This window comes from Gymnoscopelus microlampas (genome assembly GCF_963454915.1).
Source record: "Gymnoscopelus microlampas genome assembly, chromosome: 9".
Lineage (NCBI taxonomy): Eukaryota > Metazoa > Chordata > Actinopteri > Myctophiformes > Myctophidae > Gymnoscopelus > Gymnoscopelus microlampas.
The window spans coordinates 40824962-40840124 of record NC_139946.1 but is presented as its reverse complement, the minus strand read 5'-3'; the positions used below and the strand labels follow the sequence as shown (position 1 = coordinate 40840124).

General features: G+C 42.7%; 1 protein-coding gene across 4 annotated transcripts in view; it reads left to right on the top strand.

Annotated features, from left to right (window-relative positions):
- Nucleotides 1-3814: 3814 nt before the first annotated feature.
- The window catches only part of naaladl2 (N-acetylated alpha-linked acidic dipeptidase like 2), a 499162-nt gene continuing 487813 nt past the window's right edge, over nucleotides 3815-15163 (top strand). For 3 of the 4 annotated variants that reach the window (XM_084067279.1, XM_084067277.1, XM_084067280.1), the window contains exon 1: nucleotides 3945-4215. The gene's annotated coding sequence lies outside the window, so the exon portion shown is untranslated. Of the gene's footprint in view, nucleotides 3898-3944; nucleotides 4216-15163 lie in introns of those variants that run through there. The other variant, XM_084067278.1, reaches the window with a different exon arrangement.

Below are 15163 nucleotides of genomic sequence, written 5' to 3'. Positions count from 1 at the left end.
TTATTTTTTGATATAGATAAGATTTGGTATAGATAAGAAAAAGTGATCCAAGCACGGTGCCAAATCGGGTCCTGTTTACTACAGGCTTAAGTAAAAGTATCAATACTGCAATGTGGTAGGAATTCAAAATATACTTGAGTAAAAGTACAAAAGTGTTGGTATCAAAATGTACTTAAAGCACCAAAAGTAGAAAGTTCTCATTATGCAGAATGTCCCATTTCACAAGTTTTCAAATGTATGGAATGTATAAATATATAAATAGCAGATATACAAGTTCACAATGTGTCGCACCGCGACGCATTGTGAGCTTGTAGATCGGCTATTTTCAAATGGCCCAAATGTATAAAGGGCTGAAGTGGTTACTGTATGTTTTGAAATAATAATCCAAATCTACAAAGTAACTAGTAACTAAAGTTGTCAAATAATTGGAGTAAAAGTACAATATTTGCCTCCGAGATGTAGTGGAGTTGAAGTAAAAGTACTGAAAATTGGAAATACTCCGGCAAAGTAAAAATACCTCAAAACTGTACTTAAGTACAGTACTTGAGTAAATGTACTTAGTTACTTTACTCCGCTGACTACAGGGTCCACAGGGTTTAGGTGGTTATGTTCCTGCAGTGGAACACAATATAAAGTCAGTGAAAAAGCAGGATGGAGGCTGAGGCCATAATGTTTATGTGCAACTTAATGTTCAACAGTCAGATTGCACCTAAACATCTGAGCATTAACAAGAGCATTGTAAACAGCCAGTGAGAGTATAGACCTTTTTACACTGCTAAACATAAACATTTTTAAATGGGTCCAAGTTTATTTCCTGTTGCAGTGTTTTTTTTAAACCATTAAGACCGGGAATGCATTTTAACATTTCTTTGGCTATTCAAAAAAATGAAAATGTGTGCAAATCTTTGAATATATATATATTTTTAAAGCGAACATTTTTAACTCAAATCTTTGCTTCTGGGGGACTCTACAAATGTCTTCTAAATCCTAACAGTTTTTCTTTTTTTAAATGTTTGTCGCTAAATATATATCGGTGGTTCTCAAACTTTTTCATGTCAAGGACCCCCAAACTTAAATATATTCGGCGGCAGACCCCCATCTGAAATATTTTGTTCCAGGGACCCCCCAGAAGCAAAGATTTGAGCTAAACATGTAGATATATATTCAAAGATTTTCACACATTTTCACGATTTTTCCAAAAAAGAAATAGCAGATCTACAAGCTCATAGCACATCACTCGGTGCCGTGCTATGAGCTTGTAGATCTGCTATTTTTGAATAGCCCAAAGACATCTAAAATGACACAGATGCGTTCCCGGTCTTAATGGGTTAATATCAGTAGCTCATCTAAAGTAAACTTGGACCCAATCTGTCCCCATGTAACACAATTCCATTGAAAAAGGTCTATAGTTTGAGAGGAGTATGATGGTACTGTATGTAAAAATGAAATAACCCAGGTGGCGATAGAAGGAATTATGATTCCCCAGAGAATTCTTAGGAGTGGTTGTATTACTTTAATACCTCAACAAACACACAGCAACCTCTTTTAGAGATAAGCTAAGCGATGGAGGGGAATGGGATTTTTTGTATTCCATGTCTTTTTACATACTGCAGAATGGTTTTGCAGGATAACAATGCTGAATGTATTGCTTTACTTTATGTGTAGAATTACAATTTTGATGTAAACATATATCAAGAAATATCACCTTTTCAGAAATGATATACTGTAACACATATGTATCTTGTGATTTAGTGTTCTACTGTGTTTTTGTTTTAAATCATGTGATATGAATAACTCTGGCCATTAATGAGTTGCTCATGGGCGTCAGGGACGTTCAACTTTCAAACTTCAAACAACTTTGTTAATCCCACTAGGGGCAATTAGTTTGTAGCGGCTTGTATCGCAGACAAAAGTTAGACCGATTCTGCATATAAATAACCATCCATTTATCATTTAAATTCAAGTAAAAACCCCAATTATGTCATGCTGCCATTGTTAACATTCCTGACTGAAACCAAACAGTGATTTGGAAGCTTAAATATTAGCTCTTGCTCAGCAGTAGCTAGCAGCCATATTGGATTGAATCAGTTATGAAACAATGCTAACTAGTTTCTGGGAAGTGCATACAGTATGTTTTTCTTTTTACTATTCGTTGTCAGAAGTACATGGAAGGGTTAATTGGACGTCAATGCACTCTTTACCTGTCTAACTACTCTAGAGTGAACGATGCCCATGGGCATAACACCAGAGGGAGCGCCTCTGACCTAGTTCCCAACAACATAATAGACATATAATGTGCCTAATATGATGGCACTGAATGCACTTCTTGGGGCAGCCGTAGCTTAGTGGGTAGAGAGGATGTGTGTGTGTGTGTGTGTGTGTGTGTGTGTGTGTGTGTGTGTGTGTGTGTGTGTGTGTGTGTGTGTGTGTGTGTGTGTGTGTGTGTGTGTGTGTGTGTGTGTGTGTGTGTGTGTGTGTGTGTGTGTGTGTGTTTGTGTGTAGTCAATGAGCATATGTAACAGAGACGTGTGTGTATATCTGCCAGTGGCTACGGCATGTGAGACCAAGCCAATGTTGATTGATTGAATACTTAACAGTTAGCAAATATACAGTGGTACGGTTATACAATGGTGCTAAAAGGATAACACAAAAGGCCCTAAGAACTTGTTTCCATTGTGGTCCTGTGTATTCAATTCATCGAGACATTTAAAGACGTACAGTACAATGATATACAATAATATACAAGACATCATCAACACTAGTAGTAGCAATAAAAACGTATACAGTATGTACAGTAAACAGGGGGGGTGGGGGTGGGGGTGGGTGGGTCATTTCTGGTGTTAAGCTTAGACTTTATAGGGACCAATTACTAATTGCAGACAGGTGCTCTTTCATGGCGGTTTAGAAGGAGGGTAAGGAGTCACACCTTTTGATGTCTGTTGGTATAGGGCATGACACATTTTGGTGGCATAGCAGTAGAACGAGTTTGTGCCGAATCTGGGTTGAACAAGATCAGTGGAGCTGGCGTTGTGCCTGTGTGTGTCTTTTACGTTATTGAAGTAGTTTGACAGGTACTGTACATCAGTAGTTCTTAAAGTGGGGTCCGGGGACCCCCAGGGGTCCTTGAGGGAGTTCCAGTGGGTCCCCAGCTAAATGATAGATTTATAGGAACCAAATGGACCCTCTTGGGTCTGTATCTCTGAGAGTGTACAAATGGACCCTGACAGGTCCATTTGGTTCCATTTGTACACACTCTGACTTAAATTAGCATTGATTTTACAATATCAATTGGGGTCCCGGAGATAGAGATGCCATTAAACAGCCGTCTGTAGCCTAATACATGTCAAACTGGGGGTCCTTGAAATTAAAATGGTTGAAAATCACTGCCAGAACCATAAAAATCCTCTCTTATGGGGGTCCTTGGCATACCTTTTCAAATGGGTGTCCGCAGGATAATAAGTGTAAATTCGGGGGTCCTTGACATGAAAAGGTTGCTGTATACATGGGTGTCTCTGGAGTGTTGCTGTACAGTCATAAGGAGTACACACACACACACACACACACACACACACACACACACACACACACACACACACACACACACACACACACACACACACACACACACCCGTACGTACAGAGGGAACAAAGGCCTATACATGCACACACACACACACACACACAAACACACACACAAACAGGCTTGCACTGTAGAACAGGTTAGATGAGTGCATGCAGGTGAGAAAGGAGGAAGGGCTATGCTAATGTCACAGACAGTACACAAGGAAGGGATCAAGGACACATGTAGTTTAAGGGGCAGGCACACAGTTATAGCAGTTCATGCATAAATAACTAGAGCGGCTGGGAAAGTAACCATGGAGGCAGGCAGTTAAACAGGTAAAGAGGCAGAGACACACACACACAGGCAGTTAGCAACACGAGTAGGCAAACAGCCACGGTAGTTACACAAGTAAGCAGCTACTCAGGCTTTGCAGCAGGTAGGCAGTAAGTCAGGTAAACAAGCAGGCAGGTGTCCTGTGCTCTCTCCAGTAACACAGCCAGTCTGGGGAGAGGAGTCGACGGCAGCAACAGAATACAGGGGGGAGCCCATTTAACCGGGTATTTATTCCCTTCCAATTGAGTAGAGGGAGGCTAGAAAGGGAAGCACCTGAATGGGAGACGCGAGAGGCACCTAGCCAGCCGAAACCTCACAAGGTAACTGTTTTGACATTTCCCAAGTCATTGTACTGCGGTTTCTCCACTGTGTGTGTGTGTGTGTGTGTGTGTGTGTGTGTGTGTGTGTGTGTGTGTGTGTGTGTGTGCTCGTGTGAGCAGTGCACAGTGTATGATTCATGCACTCGCCGTTCCCGAATCGAGGTGTTTAGTTCAGTGGTTCTCAAACTTTTTCGTGCCAAGGACCCACCAAATTGATATGTATTTGGCCGCGGACCCCCACCTGAAAATATGCTGTGCCAGGGACCACCCCAGAAGCAAAGATTTGAGTTTAAAATGTTCGCCTTTAAGAAAAAAAAAAAGATTTAAAGATTTGCACACATTTTCGAGATTTTTCAAAAAAGCTCTTCAAGCTCATAGTGCGGCACTCTGTGCCACGCTATGAGCTTGTATATCTGCTACGGACCCCACTTTGAGAACCAATGGTTTAGCTTGTTGTCTTGCAGTGAGCCTTGGTAGCCTAACACCGGGCTCTGTTACCACGTTGCTGTGTTGCTGCGTGCGTTCTGTGTGTGTCTTGCTGTTTGTCACTGCCTCTTCCTCCAGAGAACACCTCCTCAATGCTTAATGACATTCACTAACAGAAGCAGTGACGAGGGAGGGAGGGAAGGAGATGGGCTGGGAGGGGAGGGGAGGGGAGGGGTGGAGAGATGGGAGGGTGAGAAGAATGGAGCAAGAGAGAAGTGGGAGAAAGTTTGTCAGAGGGAGGGAGTTAATAGGTGGGAAAGTGTGAGCACAATACTGCCTACATTGTGTGGGTGTGTCTTGCGTTTTCTTAATCACTGGGTGTCAGGGAAAACACACACACACACACACACACACACACACACACACACACACACACACACACACACACACACACACACACACACACACACACACACACACACACACACAGAGCTGCCCTGTATTATTGTAACAGGTGTTGTAGCTGCAGGCATCAGCAGAACACGATACAAATCTACAGTGACATTCAGTGTGTGTGTGTGTGTGTGTGTGTGTGTGTGTGTGTGTGTGTGGGTGTATGCAAACAATGTTGATGATCTTCTGCTGAGAATCACTATGGAAATGATGACCATGATAAGTACCTAGCGATTATGAAGGTGTTAAATTGTTACCTATAGAACTTACAGTAGGCAAGGCAGGTGTATTTGCATAGCACATTAATACAAGGCAATGCAAGCTCATTTGATTGTTTTGAAGCTGCAATTATTCTTGTCACAAAAGTGACATAGTGTAGCTTTAAATCTGTACGCTTACATGTCACGGTCAGTGAAGTAGTGTTGATCACAGTACGGTTATCATCAGGTCCCATATTACTCACGCTGCAAATTCCTGAGTGTTAATATAACTCTGAGATTGTAAAAATGGGCCCTTTATGGTCCATTTGTAAATGAATACAGGGAAGAGGAGCTGCCTTTTTTTTTCTTTCTCTCAAAAGGACGTATGTTTTTTAAAGTTAGTGAAACCTGACATTGACTGTCAGGCAAAACCTCTGCCCACAGCACAATGACATGATGCCACTTCTTTGCTATTTCAAATCACTGCCATTCAGAATACCACCCCCATGAACCAATTCATCAAATGCGATGCAAGAGTGCAGACTAGCCAATACCAACTCGGGACTTCTGAATCGCTGCCCTCCACACCCTCCTTTCTATAGAATCAGAGTCTTGAGCTCTGCAGTAGGCGGTGCGCCTCTTTCCCTTCCTATAGCTGTACCTTGGGTTGGCTCCCACAGTGCCTGACACAGTGCCCAGCCAACCTCATCCTTCTCACTCTGACCTAGAGCCCTCCACGGGCCGAAAATGTGGGCCCTAGCCCGGCCCTGGCCCATGGAATTCAGCCCAGCCCAGCCCGGCCCCTGGCCCTATAGGTGCTGCAATATTACAGCTTCAGCCCGGCCCGAAGCACGATTTTATTTAGTTATTATTATTAATTAATTATTATCGAGGGTGCGCTTTCACTGGTGCGCGCAGCAGCTGCACTCTCAGCTGCGCTGTCGCGCTCTGATAAAAACAAACCCACAAGAAGTCAAGAACACACACATCACACCAAAGAAGTACTTGTAGTTTTATCAAATGTAACTAAAATATTAGGTAGCTATGAAGGCGCGAGCAAACTTTTCCTTTATCTTCTGGCTGTCCATCGTTCAACAACTGTGTGTGTGTGGCTTTTGGTGTGTGGCTTTTGGTGTGTGCGCTGCTGTGCTGTGTGTGTTGTGTTGCTGTCACGTGACTACTACTAGCAGCGTGCAGCTGCTGCAGGCTAGGAGGCTAGCACACATGCTGATGCAGGGCGATGGGGTCGCCAAAAAAAATCCCTCATAATATGGTGTTGTGGTACAAAAAAGTTTGAGAACCACTGGTCCTAGGGTGACATTCACTGCGGAACATGTTTACCTTATTAATATAATGGTGTCTCTGAGCTCGATGGTCAAATACAGAAACGGCACCTAAGCCCGGCCCTTATTAGCGGGCCGGGCCCTGGTCGGGTCCCGACGGGCCTGCAGGGCTCTACTGTGACCGTGACGGTGACTCATGGGAGGTGCCCGTAGAGGTCTATGTTTCTGATGTGGTCGGTCCATGTGACGCTATGTGCCATTCGTAGCATTCTTGTGTAGACACCGTCCAGCGCCTTTTCCTGTTGTACTGTAAGCCAGTGGTTCTCAAACTTTTTCGTGCGAGGGACCCCCAAATTGATATGTACATGGACGTGGACCCCCACCGGAAAATATGTTGTGCCAGGGACCCCCAGAAGCAAAGATGTGTGCTAAAAATGTTCACTAATGTTCAAGATCTTTGAAAAAATAGCAGATCTACAAGCTCATAGCGCGGCACTCGGTGCCGCGCTATGAGCTTGTAGATCTGCTATTTTTGAATAGCCAAAGTATAAAAGGTGAATGTGGTGATGCTACATGAACTACTTTTGCTGGGGACCCCCTAGAACCCCCCCCCCCCAAGGTCCCCTGGGGGTCCCCCCCGGACCCCACTTTGAGAACCAATGCTGTAAGCGGCCATGTCTCATGAAGCAGCTCCTCTGTAGCTAGGAACAGCTGCCTCTTGAGGTCATCTCCCATGTCAGATTTCCCCACACTCCATCTGTGCGGTGTACAGACTAAACGCTTAATTGTAAACTTGCCAGTCAGGTGTAATACATATTTTTTTTAAAAGGCAACATGTGGTTAGTGAGAAAGAATGAACCATGTGTGTGTGCCATACGGTGACACAATTGAGGCTTTATAAATTACTTTTGCATGAATTGTTTAATTTAGCCAAGGTGTTTTGCTACTTGCGTGTGATTGTGTGAATTGTGTAGCCTGATTATCAGACTGAAGCTGCGTGGAGCTTCAGTCTGAAATTGGCTCCAGTGTCGGGGATTACAAGGGGGAGGGGATTAGAAATTCCCTAAACCAATCCTAAGGGATCCCCATGCCCACCCCCACCTCTCATTGGACTACGCATTTTGTACCGGAGAAGTCCAAGGTTCTCATTTACAACTCCAGACCAAGAGGCAGTCCACTCAGAGAGTGGGCGGGGTCTATGGTATGGAACCAGGCTATGAATTGTGTCCAGTGTTGTCTAGCATTGTATTGCTGTAGTGTAGAGAGACAGAGAGAGAGATGGGCTATTCAAAAAGATCTACAAGCTCATAGCACGGTACTCGGTGCTGCACTACGAGCTTGTAGATCTGCAATTGCTTTTGAAAGATCGTGAAAATGTGCGCAAATCTTTGAATACATATGTTTTTTTAAAGCGAACATTCTGGGGATTCTACAAATGCCTTCTAAAGGTTTTTTTTTGTTGACAAATCTATGTTGCTATAATATCAGTGGTTTTCAAACTTTTTCATGTCAAGGACCCCCCACAATTATATGTATTTGGCCGCGGATCCCCGTGTCAAAATATTTTGTTCCAGGGACCCCCATGCAGAAGCAAAGATTTGAGTTAAAAATGTATATATGTATGTAACGCCCGGGATTCGAACCCGGGTCTCCCACGTGGCAAGCCAACATCTTAACCGCTAAACCAAAGGGATATCCCTATCGCTCGGGGGAGATATTAGACTTTCAGGCCATCAGGCTGAGGTTGTGAACCACTCTGTTACAGTACATGTATATATATTCATATTTGCACACATTTTCACTGAAATAGCAGTGTAGAACCCTGCATGGTCACCTTGTCTAGACCTTGTCTATGCACTCTCCTGTTCTTATTCTGAACTGCACAGAGTTAAAGGGTCTCTGCTCTGTTATGGTTTGTGAGTGCAGATGTACTTTCTGCCACATCATATTAGCACGTCGAGGATGCTTCCTTCTCTCCAAGTGTATCAGTTATAGAATCCTTTGCATGCTCAAGTAGTCTGTCTGCTCCCAAGGAGAGGTACTGTAGGTTGAGGGCCGGGGGTCCACGTGATAAAGAACATGTGCTGCCATCGTTTGGCTGCCTCATTTCACATGGCAATTGTGTCGTGACTCGTCTGCGGCAGCAAGTTTGCATGCAGATTTTTATCAGCAGATGACAAAATACCTCTCTCAATATTGTGACGATAATATCTAGGCATGTAACGATTCACTCAACTCACCATCTGATTTGATTTATTTTCCAGACAAATGATGAAAATAAAATGATTGAAACATCTTTTTTTTTAAATCATTTCTCTTACATAAATCCAGTGTTTTCTTCTTTTTTTCTTTTTTTTTTAACAATATTGTGTTTTTTCCTCTTTTCAATACAGTAGCAAATGACTGAAAACTCATTTTTTATCAATTCTCTTACAAAGTCCTGTATTTTTTACACGCACTCTGCTGTTTGCATCGCAATACGTTTTGTATTAAATCGATTTACGATAAATCGCCTAATACTATCATATTGTGATTTGTGACGATAATATACATTTTCTACAATTACTGAAAGTATAGAAATAAGGCTTCATTGATTAAAGCCAGGACAAGACGACACTTATGCCATGTCCTATTACTATATCCAAAACGATTTTTAGTCTTATGTCACAATATCGATATAAAATCTATATATTACCCAGGCCTAATTCATTGCAACAGTTCCTGATAGCTTTATTTTTCCCTAGTAAATACCGGTCCATATCTATCGGTCAGATGTGAATTAATTACATCAATAAACGGAGGAAGGAAACAACTTATAATAGTATTTGGGTTTATTCCAGAGAAGAGATCTTACAAGTGTCAAAAAAGCATGGTTCCAGATATATTCTTCTGACGTGAAAACAGAGATACATAGTTTTATACACATAGCGTGGGGATATGCCTTTCGTCATAAAGTCAGCCGTCAGTTGGGTCTCGACTTGCTCCGTTTCCTGGGCAACCAGGGTTGTGGTGACATGTATGCACAACGTTTATAACAACAAATCTGTGCGGCAACGAGGTTAACCTGCTATCTAATATTGTTGGCATACCAGAACGAGCGCATTAGACCATGGGTCTTCAACAGGGGGTCCGTGACCTCTAGGGGGTCCTCAGAGTTACTACAGGGGGTCCGCCAAATCTTTGTGTGATATGATATTTATTGTGTACCTTAACCACTTGAACCCTAGCATCCCTTTTTCTGAGGAGAACTTTAGCCAAAAATAGCAGATCTACAAGCTCACAACGCCTCGCGCTGCGAGGCGTTGTGAGCTTGTAGATCTGCTATTTTTAGCAAAGAGGCTATAGGTGTAGAGGGAAAAAATAGCAACTAAGTAAAAAAATAACTTTAATCTGAAACACAATTTTATACAATATAGAGTAGGGGTTCCTGCTTCATCGCTCTCTCAGCTAGGGGGTCCCTGGCCTGAAAACATTGAAGACCCCTGCATTAGACCAAAACAACATTGCAGGCTACCTGAGAGGCCCAAGAAGTTCAACCAAAGTGTCATACAAGAGGCAGGCTGGCTAGCGAATATGAACACGCACATACAAATGAAATATATCTTTATCAGATTGATGAAAACATATTTATAGATCTATCAGTTCCCATGGAAGCATGAGCATGCCAGTACGGCTGGTCACAGAAAGAACATGATTCCTGTACATACACACAGTATGATGCGGAAGCGAGTTGGATTGGAGAGCAAGAAACGTAAAGAACTTCAAAATATATACTGTATATATAGGACAGACCCCTTGAGCTTAACGTGCGTGCGTGCGTGCGTGCCTGCGTGTATTACTATACTTGCGAGGACCAAGTATAGTAGAATTTTAAGAAATATACATAGTGAGGACCGTTTTCCTGGTCCTCACAATGCAAATGGTTGTTTTATAGTTTAAAAAAAAACATTTTTAGAGATACCTTTTCAATTATAAAAACATTCAGGTTAGGATTAGACATTTAGAGGTTAGGTTTAGGGATTGGAATTAGAGTTAAACATGATGTAGTTGTGCGCCAGTGTCATGCACCGAAAAACAGCCGATCTATAAGCTCACAACGCGTCGCGCTGCGACGCGTTGTGGGCTTGTAGATCTGCTGTTTTTCGGCTTTAGGCTTACAGTTAAATATATATATATATATTTTTTTTTTTAAAATGACATAAAATGGCTGTCCTAAAGCGTTGATGTCCTCACAAGTATAGTAATACAAACGTGTGTGTGTGTGTGTGTGTGTGTGTGTGTGTGTGTGCGTGTGCGTGTGCGTGCGTGCGTGCGTGTGCGCGTCTTCACCTCCTAATCTTGAGTGCCAGGTTGCCTTGTTGCTATTTTCACCTGACCAGTCTGACCCTCATAGTTACACCATACCCAGTGAGTTGAAATACAGGCAGCTGAAGGGAACACCTTGACATTTTCTTTTATTAGAGTTATTTATTTCTCTCCACCAGATACCTGTTAAATGGGTATTACACTTTCTATGTTGTCGCTGCAGTGAATCAATATTTTGGTCCGATAGCATTGTTATTAATCACTGAACGGAGTGCTGTGTGCTGCTGGCTGGCTGACTTGCATTCAATATAAAAATGCTAATAGGGCTGAAGAAAAATATAGACGCTTAACTCAAATGGTGTGGAAAAATAAAAAAGGCATATACTTAGTCTGATTAGAACATATATTGAATGTTTACCCACATTCTTGGATCTTATAAAACTGTGAAAGGTAGTCATTGTTTAACCCTTTAAGACCTGAGGCCGATTCTTACTTATGTCTTCTAAATCCTAACAGTTTTATTTAAAACGTATGTTTCTATATCAGTGGTTCTCTTTTTTTTTTCTTTTTTTTTTATCCCTCGATTTTGTAACCCTTTTTTCACCCGGTGCCAATTTGCTAAGTGATCCTGGGCACTACACTCCCCCCACCAGCCTAGGGAGGCCAGGGCCAAGCTCATGCCTCCTTCAATGCATGAGAGCCAACTGACCTTCTTGTCACCTGACAGGGGGGAGTTTCCCTGGTAGGACGTAGCCCGTGGAAGGAACACGTTATTCCAACCAGTTCCCTTCCCCTCCATCAGGCACCCCGGCTGACCAGGGGGAGGCAGTATAGTGACCAGGATTTCTCAAACCTGGAAAGAAAGTGGTTCTCAAACCTTTTCATGTCAAGGACCCCCAAAATTATATGTATTTGGCCGCCGACCCCATCTCAAAATAGTTTGTTCCAGGGACTCCCCAGAAGCAAAGATTTGAGCTACAAATGTTCCCTTTAAAAGAATATAAATATATTAATGTGCACACATTTTCTTGATTTTTCAAAAATAGCAGATCTACAAGCTCGTAGCGCGGCACTCGGTGCCGCGCTATGAGCTTGTATATCTGCTATTTTTGAATAGCCAAAGTGTAAAATAATGCTTTTTAGCTCAAATAAAAAATAACACAGATGCGTTCCTGGTCTTAATGGGTTAATTCCTCTCTTTCTCTCTCTCTCTCGCGCTCTCTCTCTCGCGCTCTCTCTCTCATATACAACATGACCTTCCTTACCTGGGAGCACATGCGGTATCACCTGTCTTGTGCTGGCCTTGTCCTCTGAAATACAATCTCGCGTGTCTCTCAAACAACAAAAGGAACAGACGAAAGGAGGAGTGGAGGGCAAGAGGAGAGGGGTTGCAACCCTGTATCTCAGATGGTCCAGAACATTCTTTGTTATCGGCCTCTCTGTGTGTGAGAGAAAAGCTTTCCCACCTTTTCTTTATTATCATCGGGCATTGATAAGGGCAGCCCCGACTACTCATCCCTGCACAAAGGCAAACTGATATCTTAAGGCCCTGCTTGTAGATATGTGTGTCCATGTCTTTTTCTTCTTGGCATTTACCTGAGAGATAATTATTAAAGCTGTATAAATAATGGTGACTTCAAGATCTAAGGGCAGCTGAGTACTGCATGTGCCCAGACCAGTGGTGCAAAGTAACTAAGTACATGTACTCAAGTACTGTACTTAGGTACAATTTTGAGGTACTTTTTTACTTTACTGGAGTATTTCCAGTTGTCAGTACTTTTACTCGGGCACATATTGTACTTTTACTCCACTACAATTATTTGAAAACTTGAGTTACTAGTTAGTTTGCAGATATACATTATTACATTTATAAAACGTACATTAACCACTTTAGCCCTATTTTATACTTAGGCTTTTTGAAAATAGCAGATCTACAAGCGCACAACGTGTCGCATCGCGACGCGTTGTGAGCTTGTAGATCTGCTATTTTCTAACATTTTAGTACTTTTACTTTTGGTATTAAGTACATTTTGATACCAATACTTTCACTCAATTAAATTTAAAATTCCGGACTTTTGCTTGTGACATAGTACTTCTACGTTGCAGTATTGATACTTTTACTTAAGTAAAACATTTGAGTACTTTTCCCACCACTGGCCCAGACCATAGCATAGCTGGCCACATGCCTTCATTCTTCCTCTCATATAGTTCAATTTCAGCCATAATATACCTGGGGAAAATATATATGTATACTGTATAGGCTACTCTATTGTGTCTTTTTACTGTGTGAGTGGCATTCACCCATTAATTCACAGACACATTCACTGACGGTGTGAAGGCAACCATGGTTGCCAGGAGTCTGTTATGGGTTTAGTGTCTTGCTCAATGCTCAAGGACACTGACACAAAGCCAAAAGGCAGCTGGGGATAGAGAAAGCCACTGTACTTCCTGAGCCACTTCTACCGGATGCTATAAGGACCGTTGTGTTGTGGAGAAATGGGTAGTCCTCATTCCATTTCCAGAATGAAGTGTTTATTAAGTGGTCTAACCATTTTACTTTTACTTCCATCTTACTTCTCTCTAACCTCTGACCGCATTACCACGCGCTTTACGGGTACGCTGCAAGGACAAAATGTCATCTATTGTGTTGAGGTTTTGTTTACTTGGCCAGGTTACTTTGAGTGGGATTCATTCCATGAGTGCAATTTTACACATTCAGGTACAGTATGGTCTGCAATGGAAACACGCCGTAGGCTTTTTGTGTTCATCCACGTTGACATATTTTAAAGCGTGTTCTTTTTAGCGGTGCCAACCGCTCTACACTTGACTTTGTCCGTATGTCCGTCCGTCCGTCCGTATGAGCCTGACGGCAACGAAGAAACACATACAAACACACGCACACACACACACACACACACACACACACACACACACACACTTGGCGATTGCCTATGCCATCTCTCCTCTCATTGGCCACACGTGGCACTGGTTATCAAAGAGGGGTCAAGGGACCCCCAGCCTATGTTATGTCCGTCCGCCCGTTTAAGCACGGAATGAGCACGACACACAAGCAACACATACAAACACGCACACACACACACACACACACACAAGGACCTGGAGATTGCCTATGTCATCTCTCCTCTCATTGGCCACACGTGCCACTGCTTATCAAAGAGGGGTGCAGGGACCCCCAGCGTATGTTATGTCCGTGGAAGCACGGGATGAGCACATTATGTCCGTGGAAGCACGGGATGAGCACGGGATTTTAAACAGCTATAACTCCAGTTTGCAACATGCCACCAAGGCCAAATTTGGTATGTGGACTTAGACCACCAATAGGGACCAGCATGAATTGCTCAAGTTATCAAAGAGGGGTCCAGGGACCCCCAGCACCCGTATGAGCACGGGATTTTAAACAGCTATAACTCCAGTTTGCAGCATGGCACCAAGTCCACATTTGGTATGTGGACTTAGACCACCAATAGGGACCAGCATGAATAGCTGAAGCCCCGCCCCCTCTGTCTTCCCATTGGCTGGTCTTCAAACAGCCATAACTCAAGTTCGCAGCATGCTACGGAGTTAAAATTTTGTACATGGCCTCAAACCACCAATAGGGACGAACTGTAATTACTTAAGCCCCGCCCCCTCTGTCTGCCCATTGGCTGGGCTTTAAACAGCCATCATTCCAGTTTGCAGCATGCTACCAAGTAACAATTTGGTACGTGGACTCAGACCACCAATAGGGACGAACTGAAATGAGTTAAGCCCCGCCCCAAAGGCACCGCTTCCTTCACACAGGGTGTGATTTTTAAATAAATTGTCAATAAATTATCCGACCAAAGTAGCAATTCGTTTTAGAGTTATGGAAGTTCTGGCTTCGTTTCAGGGTCGGTCACAATCATAGGCCGTAAAAAGACATATGGACAACGTTACACCATTGGTTTCTATAGACCGTAAATGAAGCCTATTTTTCAGCGATTTCAAATCCGCCGTCTTTCTATATCCGGTCCGAAATGCAACTGGAAATGAATGCTATTGGCTGCAACCACAGAGAGGGCGGGTCTTCACTCGGTAGAACCAGTAGAAACCCTAGAAACATACCCGACTTTATCATACATTTAAAAATGCATGGGACCATAATTTACTAAACGCATATCATGATGATTTAAAAGAGACTTTAAACTAGCGATTGAAAACAAAGTGTTTATGAAAAGGTAATAAAATCAAGTGTAAAATTCGCCCAAAACCTCATTGACTTGCATTGAGATTATAATGTAT